Genomic DNA, 18,927 nt, shown 5'->3' with positions numbered 1-18,927 from the left:
TTTCCATCCTAAGTGAAGTACTTTGCACTTGTCTGGATTGAATTTCTTTTTGTTCATTTCAGACCAGCTCTCTAATTCGTCAAAGTCATTTTGAATTCTAAACCTGTCCTTGAAAGGATTTGCTACCCCTCCCAGCTTGGTGTCATCCTTTGTAAGCATATTCTCAACTCCATTATAAAATTGGTGGGTGACACCAAGCTGGGAGAAACTGTAAGCACTTTGAAGGACTGGATTAGAAGTCAAAACGACATTGACAAAGGAAAGTCAGTTTTGAATCAGATCCTGGGGTTGATGATAAAGATGATGCAGGCCTGCATCTCTGAGTGATGAGAATGAAGGCTGCAGTGTTCAGGAGATTGGCACACGTCTAGGAGGCAATGGAGAAGGGAATCACAATAATGAAAGTGAGAGGCGATGAAGGCAAGGGTGGTAGGTTTAGTAGAAGCAGAGCTGAAGCAGTGACCCACACAAGCAGTGTAGGCTCCCTTGAAATCAATGGAATTCACACAGGCAGTGTTGTGGGGAATGCGATAGGCAGATTTGCAGACAAGGGAGATGTGGGAGGATGAAGAAGGAATTCAGGGTTAAAGGCGGCACCAACTTTAAAAGCAGTGGAGACAAACTAGAGAGTTGGTTTGATACGTGGAGGGGGTAAGGAAGCTGGGTTGGGCTCGAAGATGTTCCATTTGCCCAAGAAAAGAATTGTTCGGGATTATCGATTGCACTATATGCACCCTGCCAGTGTTTAAGGACAATGCACAACATAACCCACACATACAACATCTAATTAAAAACAACTAGAAAAAGAAAAGATTTCATTCTCACTTCAAAAATACCAAAGGATAGATTCTGCTCTCCAATACATGCAGGCAGTGCCAAGGGGGCAAAATTTGGCCCCAGGGGAGTAAGGAGTACAAAGCTCAAAGAAGAAGGCATTCCACCAGCTTGGCTCCAGCTGTGAAAAGGCCTTATACAGGGAAACTGCACAGAGCACATTCTGGGCCAGATCGTCGCCTGCTATAATTTACACCAGCTGAGGTTCTGGCCCTGTACAGTTACAATAGAAATACTGACACCCCCTACTGATAGTGATGCAGCTGGCCACTGAAGAAATCATACATTGGGCAAGAATGCCCTCTTCCTACAGTGATCTTGGCATTGCTCAGGCTTTGGTAGCATCACCTAATATTCTGAGACCGCCAGGAGAGGCAGTCAGTTCATTTTTCTCACCACTCACCCAATTAAACTTTTCCCAGCTTTGTACTTGCCTTTATCACAGCAAGCAAGTCCAGCAACAGCAGTGGGTTAACATACTCCATTTGGGATGTCTGAAATAACAAGTGCTATTATGAAGTCCCACATTTGATTATGATCCTCCCTTGCTGTTTGCCTATTGAGTTGTGAATACTGATAAACTTCCTGGTCTAGTTCATGCAAGCTTGATAAACTATGGCTTCTGTTTCAAGTGACTGTGTGTCAGCTGTGGGCAGGGGAGAGTATTTGGGGAATTGCTCACTGCTAACAGAAAGATAGTTTGCAAATGACTGGTACATTCCCAAAGAAATGTGTCTCCAGTGGCTACACAGTTTACATTGCTTCATTGTACTGCTTCGACAGGTGTTTCATTTCCACTGGCTCATTTAGATTTTGATGGCATGAGATTGTGACACATCTTTTTGGGGAGGTTACATTTCATTCTTCCTGCCCAGATTCTCCTCTAATATTGGTTGATCAGGTATCCATCAGTCACTCATCAATAAGAAGAAGAAACTGAAAGGGTTGATTCAAATGTAAAGAGCTAAACAAATCAAAATAAAAACTTTCCTTTGCCTTTATGTTTCTGCTGCCTCTGAAAAATGACTGAGACCTATCTCAATAGATATGTAATTGTATAACATCGTGTAAACAATTTTAATCCTGTGTCTGTGCTTTCTAAATGTAATACTCATATCCTCAAAAGTATCATTTAACTTTAGCTCCACATCCTAAAATGATTCAGCCTTTGAAAATAATTTTTGGTCCAAGTTCATCAGACATTTCAAAACTTCATACAACAGTATTGGCATCTGCAACAAAACCACAACATAGTAGCTTTACATGCTACTCCTCCGGCTTCTAAGATCTAGTGCTTCCAATGGACCACCACTTCAAACCTTGACATTGCTGACTGGCTTAACAATTTGTCTCTGATATCACGTGGCAAGTTCTGAAGCTTCAGATGTGTAGTGGCATCTGCTCCTGGTAGGGAAAAGAAAGAAAGAAAGAAAAAAACCCAGAGAAATAAAGGAACATGAAGTTCTAATAGTCTGAAAAACAGAAACATCTGTTGGAGTCATGAGCAGTTGATTAGTGGGGTTCGTTTCCGGGGTATGGCTTTAGTGGATCAGCTCTTCTGAGTACTCCACTTGTCATTGCAGTCACTGGAAATTTTAAAAAGGGTTAAACTGACCAGGCAGAAGAAGCATGCCAGTCCTCTTTTCCCTATGAATTTGCTGGCTAAATAATTTGTAGTTTATAGTCAATATAAAAATTAAAAATAGGTTTTGTAGGGATGTTTGTGTTTAGGCAGATAGTTTAGTCCACCTAATTGTGCAATTCTAACCTGATTTGATCATGGCAGATCTGGTTTAAATATGGAACGAGATGTTCATGGAGGACAAACAGGCAAGATGTCCTAAATCCCTAAGAGAAGGGCACTTCCTGAGGGATTCTCATTATGCCCTGGCTTTATCCCTTTGATTCACCTCGAGTAGAAGTCTCCGCTTCCTTTCCTTTACATGAGGACAGGCTTAGGATCCCAGGCAAGTGATACCAGATCAAACTCCTCTGCTCTGACTGAACAAGCTCCATCTGGGCCCAGAACCTGGAAAGCAAAACATTCCTTCCTTAGCATCTCCTCCCACCCTCCCCAATTCCATGTGTGACTCTCTTAATAATGTACCCTTGCCCTTTACCTATCTTTATCTGTTCTTTTCTCTTCTTTTCTAGTTGGACTGGGCAGGGGAGGGAATCATCTGAAGCAACATTGGCCTCCTGTTCTTCCATGGAGGTGGAGAAGGCTGTGAGCGCTGTCTCTAGGCTCTTGCTGTCTGGAAGAAGGGCAATGGTGAATACTTAGATTGTACTGCCAACCTCCTGCTCCATGACCAAGGTAACGAGTTCCTAGCTGGGGAATAGGTGCTCAGAAGAAATATATTCTTGATGAGGCACAATATCGTCAGAAACCTTGGGGACTCAGACACCAGATTCCCCCTGCCATGGTTTATGAGTCAGGAGACATTAAAATGATCTGATCACCAGCCAGCGAGCTGCGGTAAAGATCTGTGCCTCCCCTTGACCAGAGATGGAGGAAGACACCACTGCACATTGGGGAAGAAATGCTGGAATGGGAATAAGTCTCCATCATTCACCCCAAGAGCAGCTGCTCTCATGTCGCTTGGCCTCCCCTCACGTGGTGTTTACAATGATTAAGCTACTAGTGTAGATGGGACAAAGCCATTTCTAATGCTGTTACAAGTAGCAGTGTAGAGGTCTGCTTGAACTGCATTTTTTTATACTATCTGAGGTGGGTTGAGGGGAAACCAGTGGTGACAACTGTGGTCAGCAGGAGATCATTTGCCTAGTGTAGATGGGGCATTAGAAAATATAGGAAGACTTTGCTGAGGTGACTAGTATGTTCTTATGAGCAAGCAGAGCTTTTTCTGGCCGACTCCATAATCCTTCCTGGTTTTCTGCTTAATGGGTACATTAGCATTGGGGGTACAAGAAACAGGATTGTTCCCAACAATGTAACCACTGAATTCCCTTGCTGTGATGCACAAACACTTTGTGAATAAATTCTACACGTATCTCTCACCTACAACATAAAGTGCTGCTCTTTAAAAGAGAACCCTGGCCTCAGGGTTGTGTCAGCACTGGGGTTTCTGAACTTTCTGACACTTTAATAAAAGAACCTCCTAACTGCTTTACCACTGTTTTTCTTCTTACTATCATTGTCAGATTGAGGCCCAACTCATGGGGTAGCACAAGCAAGTAAGGGTGGCTGTTTCTCCCTTGTTCCAGATACCCAGATCACGGATAGCTGCTTGGGGAAAAGAGTGGCATTTGTGGGGCTGCTAATCTCCTATCCCCAGCCCAAGTGGTCAGGACAAGGAGTGAGCAGAGCAAGCCATAGGAAATACAACTGCACCGTGTATAGGCCTGGAACAGACTGCTTCCCCCACAAAATGGGGAAACCAGCAAGCAGATCTCTCAGAGTCATCATCTCCCATTTGGTGTGCTACAAGGGCAACCTTATAGCATGTTGCCCCTTGCTCGGCGCAAAGCCTGGACAAAGCCCACTCTTAATGTTTTCGTTACAGTTACTACAAGTGACTGTGAGGCTTGTTGGGAACATTTTGTAGGAAGCTGACCATGTTTATAAAGTATTTTTTTCCCTCTCATGAAATGTACTGTTGCCCTGAAGCCTGGTCATGTTTTTTTAGTACTCGACCATACTTCCTAACTTTTTACAGCACAAACATGGAACTGAATAGGGAAAAACTCAAGAAAATAGGGAAGAAGTCTCGTACTCATGAGCAGACGTTGTGGAAAGTGAAGCTTTTCATTATAAGTAAACGGTTAGGCTAAGACTTTCAAAAATAATTGGTGATTTTAGATTCCTCAGTTTTTGGGTGCCCAATCTGAAGAGACTTAATTCGGCATGTTTTTTTTAAAAAGTGGGCACCCAGCACTTGGCCTGGATCCTGCAAGGTGCTGCGTCCTCTGTCCCTTATTTAGTTAAAACACATGTACTTAACCTTTGAGTTCAGTGGGACGCTCATAGGATTAAAGTTAAGCACATGGTTAAGTGCTTTGCTAGCCCAGGGACAGAGGCCCAGATCCTCAGAGGTATTTAAGTTCCTAGCTTCCATTGATCTGGGCCAGAGTGTTCAGCGCCTCACTGGATCAAGCCCTTTCTAAAGATCAGACCCTTTTAAGGTGACTAAATTTGGACACCCAAAAACTGAGGCACTAATAATCACCAGTTGCTTAAGTAAATTTTGACTTTAATGTTTATTATCCATTTCTGCTAATATTCCTTATAGGATAGCTCTCTTCAGGGCTAGACGGGATGTTTTATGTATTCAAAAGGAGGGACTTTCACCTAATGAAACAACTGCTGTAGAAATATCAGTGAATATTTCCCTGTAGGTTACTAGAACTCAACCAATAATAAATGTTTCCCCAGTATTAATTCTATCAGTTCCAATTCCCCACTTACCGAGTAAAAAACCCACACAAAACAAAAATACCACAGTGACTGTTTGTTGATTCCAGGTTCTATAATTACATATTTGATAATAGTTTTGCCTTGTGTAGTTTAATTAATAGCATGGACACCTGGAGCCCAGGATAAGTGTTCTTTTATGTTACTTATTTAAATCCAAATAAATAAACTATTTTTTCCACTTTCAAAAAGTTTTAATTTTAGTTTTATATGACTCAAGACCAGATATGCACCAGAGCCAGTCCCAAGAGGCAGGCAAGTAATTAGGTAAATGCTTTCTAGCCTTTTATAAATGACACTTTCCATAAAAGTCCCATTTACAAATAAATACTTCAAAGACTACGTGTTTGATGTGCATATGCATTGTTTCCACAACACTAGCCTATTAAACTGATCTGTTTTAGAGTCTACCTTATCATGTGTTATCACAAAAAAGGTAGTTGAATCTGTTTGCCCCTTAAATGGTAAGGAAGAGATTTCAATACCTTTATTTACCTTATTCCACAACTGGTCTCCTTGAAATCAAATGGAGGTGGTGATAGGAAAACACAAAGAATTAATATGGGGGAGAGGAGCTAGTGAGGGCTTGTGTTAGATGGTGGAATTTTCAAAAGTTCTTAAGTGACTTAAGGACTACAATTTCTCCTGTGGGACTTATGTTCGTAAGTCGCTTTAGCCTTATTTACATGCAAAAGTTATATTGATTTAAATACCGGCATAATTAAAGCAGTAAAATCCTTTAGTGTGGATGCTGTCATACCAGTAAAAATGTGATTATACCAGTATAGCTTATTCCAGTAAGGGAAGGGGAATAAGTTATACCAGTATAAGTAATTTTATACTGGTATAACTGTGTCTTTACTAGGGGTTGTACCAAACCCTTACTGACACAGTTACACTGATATAAAAGCTATGTGTAGGCTAAGCCATAGGCGCTTTTGAAAATCCCACCCAGAGCTGTCAAGTTTAGGGTTAGGGAAATCAGTGGAACTACTTGTAGGGTAAGGCATTGCAGAGCTTGAGTTAGGGTATCAGAATCTGGCCGTAACAAAAATTTGGGTGGGTGTGAAAGAGGCGAGTTAATATTCAAATACTGGGATTTCTTCAAAAATACTGAAGAACGATTAGTATCTAAAATATTTCTTGAATTTATTGAGATTCTTTGAGTTGAGAGGCATCAAAGTGCTTTTCAAATTAAAGCCTCTGATCTTGGCAGCTGCTTTACCTGGGTGCACCTTAGAGTGACCAGATGTCCCGATTTTATAGGGACAGTCCTGATATTCGGGGCTCTGTCTTATATAAGTGCCCATTACCCCTAACCCCCTGTCCCAATTTTTCACTCTTGCTCTCTGGTCGCCCTAGTGCACCTCTGTGCCTGTGCAGGGTGGGTCCTATGAGGATCTGCGCTGGTGAAGGAAATAGCCAGCATGAAGCAGCTTGCAGGATCAGACCCTGAACCTTCACTTATTCACTGATTGCCTGATCACTACAGTACAGCAGTGTTTCTCAACCTTTTAAGTAGCCAGTACCCCCTAACGTCTGAAAATTTTAATAAGTACCCCAACACTCAATTTTCCACTCTGAGAAATACAATCCTTTTCCCCTTTTCCGCTGGACGACTGTATTTCTCGTAAAGCAGGAGAGTTCTGAGTTCTGCAGTGCTGTGTGGCTGTGGCAATCATAAAACCCCCTGCTGTTTCTCCCCTCCTTTCTCCACATAGGAGCCAAAGTCAACACCAGCCAATCACTATGGCCCGATGGCGGGATCACGTGGTGTTCTGCTCACACAGGAGGGAACTTGTGAGGTATGAGCAAGCACAAGTGGCCCACCAGAGTGGATAGCAGCGCTCCCCCCGGCTGTTCCTAGGGGGGTGCAGGCCTGGGGCAAATCACACTGTGTGGACCGCCGGTCTCCCAGCTGGGAGCTGGGACCAGGCGGGAAGCAGGTGGCTGCCACTTGGCTTCTCCAGAAGTCAGCGGCTGCCGCTCACCTCCCTTCACTGGGTTTTTCGCTGCGTACCCCCTGCCTGTGTCTTGCGTATCCCCAGCGGTACGCGTACCACAGGTTGAGAAACTATGCAGTAGAGGATAATCAAAATCATCCATATACATTGACTGACTTCCTTGGAAAGTGACAGTAAGATTCAGCAATATTGCTTTTCGTAAGGAAATGAGTGACCTTCGAGGGTTGTACTCTGTGGAATTCTACTCCAGGAGATCAGGGAGCTCAGGAACTGCCTTTTTAGGCAGGAGGCTCAACAGAGCTGTGTAACTACTACATACAGCTGTGAGCTCTGGAAGTGGCTTTCTAGCCTTATAAGGAGAAAGACAGGTATTTCCTCATGACCATATTTGGTACTGCAGGAAAACATACTATCAAGGTAAACGAACACCTCCACAAAGAACGTCAGCAGGATCACATCCCACAGTTTCAAAGGGGACAATGTTGCACAATACCAATACTAACGCACTTTGCATCCCTCTAACACCTCCTGAGACTCTCAAGGCACTATTATGTTATTGTGCAATGTTGCTGAATTAGATCTTACACCACCTTTATGAAGCAGGGAAGTTTAATACATTAAAAGATCATTTTCGAATGTGAGAAAGCAGATGGTTTGTGGGTGAATAGTATATAATTTTAATGCTACATTATAAGGCACTCAAGCCAAAATTTTCAAGAGTGGGTGCTGAATGTCAGGCATCTTAAGCTATATTTAGCCACCTAAGTGGCCAGATTTCCAGAGACGCTGAGCAACTGTAGTTTCCATTGATTTCAACAGGAGCTACAAGATCCTTATCAAATCAGAAAATCAGGAAAATCTTGTCCTAACTGCCTTAAAATTAGAGCTGGTTAAAAGAAATAGTTATATTTTGTGGAAAAAAAATGTTTTCTGTTTATTCACATTTTTCATTAAATTTTTAGTGAAATATTTCAAAATTAAATATTTTTATACATTTTCAAAACACTTCAGCTCCAATCCACAAAGGTAATTAGATCCCTAAACCCTAGATTCAGGCACCTGATCTTGGGTTTAGGCAGCTAGAGTCCCAGTTTTAAGCTCCACTGTGATCCACAAGACTTCTGTCGAACCCCAGAGATGGCTAAGTTTCCCTCTGTGGGCCCAGGCCCTGCTGCCTTACTCTAGGCCTCTAGATGCCTATTTCCTGCTTAAGTCCCACAGAGAAGACAGGCATTCTGCTGCCTAAATCACATGCGGGGCCCAATCCAACAGGCATGCTCAGAGACTACCTACCAGATCGGATGGCATTTAAAATCTGGCAGCGAGTAGTGGTTTATAGCTTTTAGTTCAGTGGTGAGCGCACTTGTCTGGGATGTGGCAGACCCCAATTCAAATTCCCCCCCTCTCTGCTAGAGTGGGAGAAAGGATTTGAACACAAGGTCTCCCACCCTTCAGGAGGATGCTCTAAGTACTGAGCTAAGCATATGCTGAAGTGGGGGTCCCTCAGTTTCTCCTGTTGAAGCTGTTCCACTGGATAAATAACAAACGAGTGACTATAGGAGGCAAACTGGGCCCTGGATCTCCCCAGGGGTGCCCTTACCACCAGGCTTCATAGGGATTTTCTCTCTCTCTCTCTCTCTCTCCTCCTCTGGCCCAATGACTATTTCTCCTCAAATATTTATGCACAGTGGAACAGTCTTTGGGCCAGAGAGACAGAGAGCATGTAAATAACTCTGTAGTCTGGTCGTTAGGGCACCCCTGTGGGAGACCCATGCTCCCTCTCCTCTAATCACTCTTTCATTATTTATCCACAGTAGAACAGCTTCACCAAGAGAGAATGTAGGGGGCCCACATCAGAATTAGAGCACTCTACCGAGCGGTGTGAGACACCCCAGTTCACGTGCTTTTGCCTCCTCTAGCAGAGAGGGGAATTAAACCTGGGTCTCCCATGTTCCAGGCAAGTGCTCTTAGCACTGGAATAAAAGTTGTCAGGTAGGCACAACCACCACCTCCTCCTCCAACTGGTTTGCCTGGAGCAAAAAAAGGCATCTAACTAATTCCCTCAAGAAATGCCACCTCACTCCAGGCAGTGAGTTCCCTCTTGTGCATTGCTAAGCAGATAGTGGTGCCTCCCTGCAGCCCAGAAGTACGTGCCTAGCTCCATGAGAGGGGCAGGGCTTAGAAAACAACTCTGTCCGCAGTCTCTCCCATTGGCTAGTTTAGGCAGCTGTCTAACACGCTGGCTTTTCTGTACTGCATTCTTAGGCGCCTGTCTCTTCCTGTTCATTGGATAGGGAGCCCAGGCTTCTAAGGCAGGCTTTATGGATCAGTAACATGCTGTCACATTCAGAATTGCGACACTCAAGACTCCACCCTTGCAGTTCCCATTGAGCTCACCAGAAATTGTGGGCACTCTGCTTCTGAAACATCACTTAGATTGAGGATCCTAAATTTATATTTAGGAACCTAGCTTTAGAGTTGAAAACAAAAATAACTCTCATCTCTTTCGGCACAGATTCTGCCACCCTTACTCATGTTGACCAGTAACTTGCTCTGCAAAAAGTCCTATTGAAATTATTGAGACAAATACTGGAATAAGGTACTGGCTCTCCCTGAGTAAGAATGGCAGAATCTGACTCTTTATTATTAGAAGTCCTTCCATTTGGGACATTCCTAAAAGATTTGAAAACTGTTTCCTATAGACCATAACAATTTTACTGTGATTCACAAGAATAAAAGGATTAAGAGAAAGAGAAGGACTTGCTGCCTATTACAACTCAACACCTGCATGCTGGGAGGAAAGATGAAGTAAGCAGGAAGAGTCAATTAAATACAAATCATTCATATCATGTTTATGTTTTTATTATTTAAATATATACGCTATGCTGGCCTTAACTATAGGCATATTACCAAATATTACAAAAAATACACCCTAAAACAGGCCACCCATATATAGCAACACCCTTAGATCTTAAAAATTAAGATTTCTTGCTACCTACCACCAATCCATTTTCCATTCCCATGATCCCTTTCAATCGTCATCTATCAGTCATGCTCCAATGTCCCTTCAATCATGTCATTCATCAGTCACACTCCAATGTCCCAGGAATAGCCTAGGAAAACAGGTGGCTCTTACAGCATATCCTGGTGGTGGAATCCATATCCAGGCATATCCAGGTGGTGGAAGAGCAAGAAGGGAAGTGTGGTAAGCCAAGAACCCCACACTAAGAATGCTTTGCCACCAGTTCCCTCCTGTTTGTAGCCGGAAAGGCCTCTTAGATTAAGTACTTCAGATGACAGCACCACTGTGGTACTAGAGAGTGTCTCAAATTGCTGGAACCCAAACTATTAAGGGCCTTAAAAGGTCAAAACCAAAACAAAGAAACAATGCATAACCATACGTAAACTCACGGTAACACCTAACTGTCCAACAGGGCTACAGACCTTTATCTTGCATATATAAATAAATGCCTCCTCTCATTGGAAAGAGAGGGGATTCCAGATATGCATGGGATAAATCTCCCCTACTTAGCTCTGAAGGGTCACAAGACATTGGGCCTCAAACTTGTCACTAATTCAGGAATGAAAGTTACCCATTTCGTGCCTCAAATCAGAATGATTTGGGGAGAGAATTCCACATTTGGAGAAAGAAAAACATTTTTGACTGGTTTTTTTTTTAAAGCTTCTCAAGGGTTTGGAATGCTAGGAGCAATCTTGGTGCAAATAGATTAGAGACAGAGTGTAGGCAAGGTGGTCAAAGGTGCATGGTAAGTGCAATTTATCTGATGGATAGCACCACCACGTATGTGGTACAATTATGTGTCTTATCTTCATGACCCTACAACCAAAATAAACCACACAGAAGTCTTGGAGTCTGTGATTGTGTTGTCTTAAGTGCACACCCCTTGAGGTGGTGACCTAGAACACACCCCACATCTTTAACTTTATGTAAGACAATATCAAAACAAATGCAAGCTGTATTTTTCCTCTCAGGACTCACACAGAGACCCTTTGATGTCTTGCTCCTAATTGTTTCTTATTATCATACTTCAGGTTTTCCCTGAGATGGTCTGATGGTCTAACCTGTATACAACCTCTTCAATCCAGAGGATTCCCAAGGTCTTTAACACAGAGACTGTTTAATAGAACATGGAAACACTACGCCAAAGGATACCTTATACAAATGAAACCAAAAGGGGAATTCAGATGAGTACCTTGTGCCAAGGTTGGAATTTTGGCCAGGATACAAGAGTTAACAACCCAAGACCTGTGAAAAGAAATTCTAATGCAGATATTGAAAATGAAAGTGTTTCTTCCAGCTGAGCTCTTTTGAAAAATCTGACCACTTATTTAGATATCTTGGATTCTTTAGAAAATTTGATTGTTTCTATATGCATTCATGTAGGGTGAAATCCTGGCACTATTTAAGTTAATAGCAGTTTTGCCATTGACTTCAACAGAGCCAATATTTCACCTCTCAGACATAGGCACCACATTCTGTAATACAATAAATTAAAACTTTCTATCTGGCTAATTTATTCAGAATTTTTTATTTTAACATTTTAGGAACAATTATTCATGTTTACCTTTCAAAGGTGTATATATTCATTCTCTGGATGTTCCTGTTACTCAAATCCTTGGTTACATAGAGACAGGTTAATAAAGGATATGATTTTTGTAAATGTTATATAAGAAGTTAATTAGTAGGCTACAGTTCTGGGCTTTTTCAGGTCCACTGTCAATAAAGGCCCAGATTCATAAAAGTATTTAGGCTCCAAACTTCCAATGACTGCACTAGAAGTTGGAGCCTTAATACTTTTGTGGATCTGGGCCAAATTGCCTAAATTTTAAGTACATATTATGTCTAAACCTGTGTAACTGGAACACCAAGAACATGCTAATAGGAAACCACAAACAGCTGCCCTATATTTGGGCCGTGTTTGGTGTCATACAGTTCTACAGTTAATGTACATCTATCAATTAAGTTTTACCAAGCCAGTTGATACTCCTTTCTATTGTTCTCAGCTGTGGACTGCCCAGAAGCTGTGCAGGGAGGAAGTGGGAACTCCCATAAGAATTGGAAACACCCTCCTTTGCTTTGGAAGAAACCCTCCTAAGAAAGTGCTTATTGAACTCCAGACAGCGTGTATAAAAACACCACCAAAGGAAGAGCAAATATATACACCCAATAGAGGGAGGGCCGCAGCGGAGAAATCAAAGATATTACAAAACAAACAAATTAAATTTTTAATCTGCAGGATGCTGAAGTAAGTTTCAGAACAGTTCAAGCTGAGGAAAAAAAGTTAAACTTTAATGATGTTTCTGCTGTTTTTATACCACCTCAGAAATACACTTTATTTTCACTTGCACAATAAATAACTTTTAAAGGCGTCTTGCTCTTTGCTATATCCCCACCTAACGTGACAAAAAGCACTATGCGTGGGCACATTTCACCAGAAGGCTCGTTTTCAGATGGGACACTGTTCACTTCAAAGATGTTTTACCAATTTGTGTTCACTCATGTCAGTGTATCCCGATTAGGGGAAAGCACAAAGTAATACAAAATCAGAGCTGCCCTGAAGATATAAGTATGTTATTTCTATATCATATAGATCTACATTACATCGACATATAGTTCCATGGGCCTTTCCTCTCTAGTCTCCCTCCGCCCCCGGCCCCCCTCCCCCATTAACCCTTTGATGACTGCTGATAGACATATTCTCCATCGTTTGGTGGGAGTCTGGAAAATGTCAGCATTCTAAGGGGAGCTGGTATTGTTTTTCAGAATTTCTTGAAGTTAAACAACACTGTTTGTTACCATTTCCCAGACACATGTATTATTCTACCAGTGCCTGTATCAAATTCAAGTGTAGAGCCATGTACAGTACGTGCAGTGGTTCAGATAGGCTGAGCTGTTGCAATCCTGCCCAGCAGGACAGAACCTTAAGGCTGGCATGCTGCTCCCATACGCTCTGCTTTTCAGGCTTTACATCAACTCAGTGGCACCCTTTTAGTGCAAAGTGAAACACTACAGCTTTATTTACACAACACAAAGTCTAAAGAAGGGCCTTTGTGCGGATGAAATGCTGACGGATTTGCTGCTGCCTATAGTAAAGGTGTGTAAGAAGCAACTTCAAAACGCATATGAATGAAAAGTATTGAAATTTACTCAACGGGGTGTCCACTGGCAGAGTAATTCTCTTGGGCCAGATCTTCTGTTGAGGGAAATTGGAGTAGCACCACTGACATCAATGGAGCTTCAGTGACTGCCATTGAACTATGCTCATTTCCACCAGCTGAGGATCTGCCCTTTGGCTTGTTAAAACATTATTAATTATTATTATATGATTTTGGATAGCATCCAGAGGCTGACATGAGGAACAAGGCTCCATTGCATAAATATATGGGAAACTTGGCCTCTGCCCTGAGGACCTTACACTTGAGCTGCTGTGTTTCACAGGGCATCTTGTGGTGAAGGCCTGGGAGTAGGCACTGTGATTATTGAATCCTTTTAACAGTTGCCAAGAGTTGCTGTCTGTGTGACCTTGGTCAGGATTCAGCTTCTCGCTGTGTCAGTTTCCCCACCTGTGAACTTGAGATAATACTTACCTAGCTCACAAAGATTTTTTTTTTAGGAGAAATTCATTAACGTCGGCAACGCATCTTGAAATCCTTTCGCAGAAGATGTTATATAAGTGCAAAGGATTATTATTCTGCGACACAAATTAATACAAATAAAAATGCTCAAAATAATAAAGTTGCCCAAGGCAGTAGGAAGGTTTCTAAGAATAATATTACAAGAAGTGACTGGGCACAGCCCTCCACTCCTGTCTCTTCATATAAATGGCTCTGACACTCCACTCCGTAACCACGACCATGTACTTTATTTGTGTTTCATCAACCACCACTCTCTCACAGTCCCATGCATCATTATTTACAGTGTCATGCAATCATAAGAAAGAAAAGAGATTGAGATTTGGCTTGGCCCTTGCCTTCCTTCCTGTGCTCTGCTTCTATCTTGTAGTTAACAGGCTAATCAGCTCCTTAGCTCTCCCCAGCACAGGCTGATCTAGTAATCAGTCATTCCTTGTGCAATTAGGCTCTCTTGGGGGGAGCTAATTAGATTTACAGTGACCAGGGTACTGGTTCAGCTGCTGGCTCTCAGCACTCTGTCACAAGAAACAATCACAGAATCATAGAAACGTAGGACTGGAATAGACCACAAGAAGTCATCTAGCTCAGCTCCAGCGCTGAGGCAGGAGCGCATATTACTAGACCATCCCTAATTGTCTAACCTGTTAAAAACCTCCAATGATGAGGATTCCAATGAAGGCCCAGAAATTGTAAACAACACTGTTGTGAGATCCAGCACTTGCCGCATTCAGTTCCGTATAAGTGCCCCAAAAATCACTGCAAGATTGCAGGACAAATAAACACATTATGATACCCTGCAATCTAATGGGGCTAGAAACAAAGGCTTTATACCACTGAGAAGCCAGCCATGCCATTTCCATAGCGGTACAAAGCGGTGGTTCTCAAGCTTTTTAATAATGTGGACCCCCTTCCTCCAGTGTGAATTCCATACCTTCCCTGTGGTAACTGGAGTAAAATATTTAGGCATTTTTATACTAATAATACCTAACTGCTATATACACCTTTTCATTCATGGAGCTCAAAGTGCTTTACAAATGAAGTCAGTATCACTGGCCCCATTTCACAGATGGGAAAACTGAGGCACAGAGGTGGGACGTGACTTGACAAAGGGCACCCACTAGGTCAGTGACAGGACTGAGATTAGAACCCAGGGCTCCTGAGTCCCTGTCTCATATTCTAGTCTCAAATCTACTCACCCACCTCACTGGAGTGAGTACTTACTTTTAGACAGGTGAGTAAAATAAGATTAATTTATTCATCACCATCACTTTGGTATGGGTAGATAGATGAGCAGATTTTTGCCTCGCCATCTGAATTGTCATGGTTGTTTTGAAAGGTTAGATATAGATATACATCTTCACATTCCCCTCACTGCTACAGTGAGAGACGCTCTACAAATCAATACAATAAATAAAAAAATAAGATTTATTATCAGCAGCAGCTGTGGCTGAATTTGGTGCTTCCATTGACATGACCCTGGATCTTTGACCTACATGTCTACTTGAAGCACCTGGCAACAAATTGCAAACATCCACACCCTGAATGTTTATGCCTGAGCTCGCTGACTTGCCAACTACACACCTTTTCCTATACTGCAATGGTTCTGGAGAAGGAAAAAACATTAGCCCGACACGTGCCCAAATGGAACAAAGCTAGGTCACATCATTAGCTGTTACCACATGGATGTTTACACTCTCTCATATGGCTTAGCTGGGTCTATGACCAACTTATGGGCAGCTGAACTGAAGTCTCAGCAAATGTGCACATTGCAGATGGTACCCAGATCTCTGAATACCGTGCAGCCTTTTTCACAAAATCTCTTTCCAGTTATGCTCCCTAAAATAAAGAGCAGCTGAATTTCAAATAGCAGCTATCACAGCCTTGGGTTTGTGCACAGTTAGCTTTGTCCTTTTATTCTAAAGTATACTTGATCTCATCTTGGTGTTCCTGATGTACTAAAAATTTATTTTTAATATATTTTGTACATTCCCAAAGGACTGGGTAAACAAAGTGTCCTCTCAAACTGACTAGGGCATCTGCCAAATACACTGCTAGTCATTTGTGCTGCACTTCTAGCATCTCTCCCTTACCCACCATTTTGTACCTGCTCTACAATCAATAAGATCCCAGGGTGACGCCAATACCAATTCTCTACAGTATTCTCTATCCCTGCATCTTCTCTGAGATATCCACTCCATGCCCTGCTCTTTCTTAGCCATTCAGTAACCTCTACCTCTCCTGCAAACTGACCTCAGAATAAAATTATTTTGCTACTAAGATTGGAATTTTTCATATGTATTGCATGGGCAGCCACACCTTGTAAGGTTCCCTATAGAGCTCTCTGCCAATTTGCCCCATCTCCAGGAGCAATCTAAAAGGCTTTCTACCTTTGCTCAGGGGCTCCTCTGCTGATTGCCAACAACGCCAGCTGTGAGCAAGGGTTCTGTGGGGTGGACACCAATACTTTAAAAGCTAGACTGATGCCACCAACCAATTTCACACAGGACACTTTACAACTGTTAGATGGTAATGAATAATGATTTCAATAACATTAACCTGAATCCAAATTTGAACCCATAACCCACTGACGAAAGGCTTCAAAATGCATTACAAATTCCCAGAGCTGCCCAGTCCTTTACCCTTATGCATTTCTGGTCTCACACAGATTCACTTCCTTTCCTATGCTATCTACAGATTCTTCATCTTTCCTCTTTGCCAGGAGCCCTGCTGTTCCGACAGCTGCTGATATAGTGTGAGGTTTCAGCTTTGATAGGAAGCCAGGTTGTTTATTAATTAAAAATACAAGCATTCCAGGCCCTTTCTGGAGTCATCATTAAGTGGCTTTGAAAAGGAAGGTTATCTTATCAAGGGCTCTAAATTGTTCACCCTCGTTAATCTGAAGATAAATAAAATAAATAGTTTGTTGTCATTATTTATGGAGAAAATGTGCCGTTGAAACACACTTTTATGAAAATATTAACAAGCCAGACCTTGAAACACAACGGCAGTTATGAACCTTGGTCTTCCACAATGGAAATGGAATTCAGTCAAGCCTGAATGAAGTTTCCAGAGTTGTTCTTTTTCCTCAAGCCTGTTAAATATCTGTCAAGGCCTTGTAATTATCTGCTCCTCCCCCCTGCCCCTTTGTATATTTCTATTTGTATGTTATAAATAAGGCTTTTTTTTCATGCTGTCTGCCCACCATGCTGGAAACAGCCTTCTGTTTCCCATATGTCACATATCCTCCCACTCCTCCTTTATATCTCACCTTTAAACCCGCTTCTTTCTCTGGACTCCCATTGCTGATCAACTGCTACTCTGCCAGCCTTATTTTTTTTGTAGTACATCTACCCCCAACTGTAAGCTCTATAGGCCATGGACTTTGTCCAGCTGTGTGTTTCAAGGAGTATCATGCACACCACTGGTGCTATAGAAATAATAAACAAAACATGGACTAAAGCTATGGTATTAGATCTGGAATATCCTAAATGTTTGGGGGAGTTAAGATCCAGGATTTTGGCTCACATCCATCTCTAATAATTAACAACAGTTAACTTTCATTAAGCCAGTATATCAATGAAGGGATATTGTGCAATAACTACAGCTAGCTGAATAAATTGACTGCCAAAAAATATTCCCCAACATATATTTGGTGATTATTCAATCGTCTATAGAGCTAGATGGGAATGGGAAAAATATTCGTGAATAATGTTATGTAACAGTTGATGGGGAAAATCATCGTTTCTGAATAATATTTGATCAACTCTAGAGATAACCATGACAATCCTCTTCTTCTAATTTTGTTAAATATAAATACTACAGGCTCCAATTACTTTTACAAAATACCTGGAAAAAATACTCTGAAGTGTAAATGATCAAATAAACATTGTTTTCAATGGTTCTTCCTGTATTTCTGCACTCCTCCTCAGTACAGTCTGTGTCTCTTGCCTTACCATGATTGGTGCCCAGTGTTGTTGTCCTGGCCCAGGGGTAACCCAACAGGTATTGCAAAGTATCCCAACTTTGCCCCTCCTCCACCATTCACAGCTTTGTCTTCTCACCCATTCATTTTCCTCCATTCCATCAATACATAATTTGGAGGAAATTCAGTGATAAATTCAAATGATTGGGGGGGCAGGCTAAAGGTATTAACAAGATTAAAAGGGATAAACATGTATAGCTTGACTAAGTGATGACTAATAGGGATGAAGGAGAAAGATATGATAACCTTTTACAAGTATTTGCAGTGTTGCAGATGTGTTGGTCCCAGGATATTAGAGAGACAAGGTGGGTGAGACACAAACTTTTGAGCTTACATTGAACTCTTCTTCTGTCTCCCTAAGAGAGATTGTCTCTCTCACCCAGTGGCATACAAGGGTCCCCAGCACCCAGGGGCCAAGCCTACATTTGCGCTCCTCCCTCCCCACAGGGCTCACACACCCCCATCCCTGCGCAGGGCGGGGGGGGCAGGGGGGGGATCTGTCCCTGCCTCTTCTGCTGCATTCCTGCAGCCCAGTACTGGCTTGGATGGGGCGGCCTCCCCCGCCCCCCAGCCTGGGGGAGGTGCCAGGCCAGCCCTTCAGGATGCATGGGGGGAGGCACTGAGGGGCACTCCTCAGAGCCTCCTGCGTCCCCCGCATCCTGAAGGGCTGGCCCGGCAGTCACCTGCAGGCCTGCACCCAAAAGCTTGGCCACCCCCGCCCCACCTTTTGGTAAGCCACTGCTCTCAGCAACACAAGTTGATCCAATAAGAGATATTACCTCACCCATCTTGTCTCTCTAATCTACAGGTCTTTGTAATTCTGATAAGCCACTGTTTTATAGCCCCTTTTCAAATGCAAAGCCCTTGAATAGCATTCTGTCTTGTTTATAGACCTGACTTCAGCTACCAACTCAAGTCTGTCACCCCTTAAGTTGAGGTACAGCTTGAGAAGATCCAGTGTTTCCCAATCTTACTCTTCCTAAAGGATGGTAGTAGTGAACAAGGCCTGAAGGTGAAAAATATGAGGCAAGAAAAAAAAATGAAAGTATTCTCAAAAC

At 42.4% G+C, this 18,927-nt stretch overlaps 1 long non-coding RNA gene across 4 annotated transcripts in view; it reads left to right on the top strand.

The window, feature by feature from the left end:
• The window catches only part of LOC137144944 (uncharacterized), a 59,778-nt gene extending 47,154 nt beyond the window's left edge, over positions 1–12,624 (top strand). For 3 of the 4 annotated variants that reach the window (XR_010917525.1, XR_010917524.1, XR_010917526.1), the window contains 2 exons: positions 2,989–3,151; positions 11,287–12,624. This is a non-coding gene — a long non-coding RNA (uncharacterized lncRNA). Of the gene's footprint in view, positions 1–2,988; positions 3,152–6,990; positions 7,075–11,286 lie in introns of all 4 variants that reach the window. The other variant, XR_010917527.1, reaches the window with a different exon arrangement.
• The last annotated feature ends 6,303 nt before the right edge of the window (positions 12,625–18,927 follow it).

This window comes from Emydura macquarii, unplaced genomic scaffold (genome assembly GCF_026122565.2).
Source record: "Emydura macquarii macquarii isolate MOO-44397 ecotype Brisbane River unplaced genomic scaffold, CSIRO-AGI_Emac_v2 contig_3506, whole genome shotgun sequence".
Lineage (NCBI taxonomy): Eukaryota > Metazoa > Chordata > Testudines > Chelidae > Emydura > Emydura macquarii.
The sequence above is the reverse complement of the archived record's forward strand: the minus strand, read 5'-3'. Positions and strand labels throughout refer to the sequence as shown.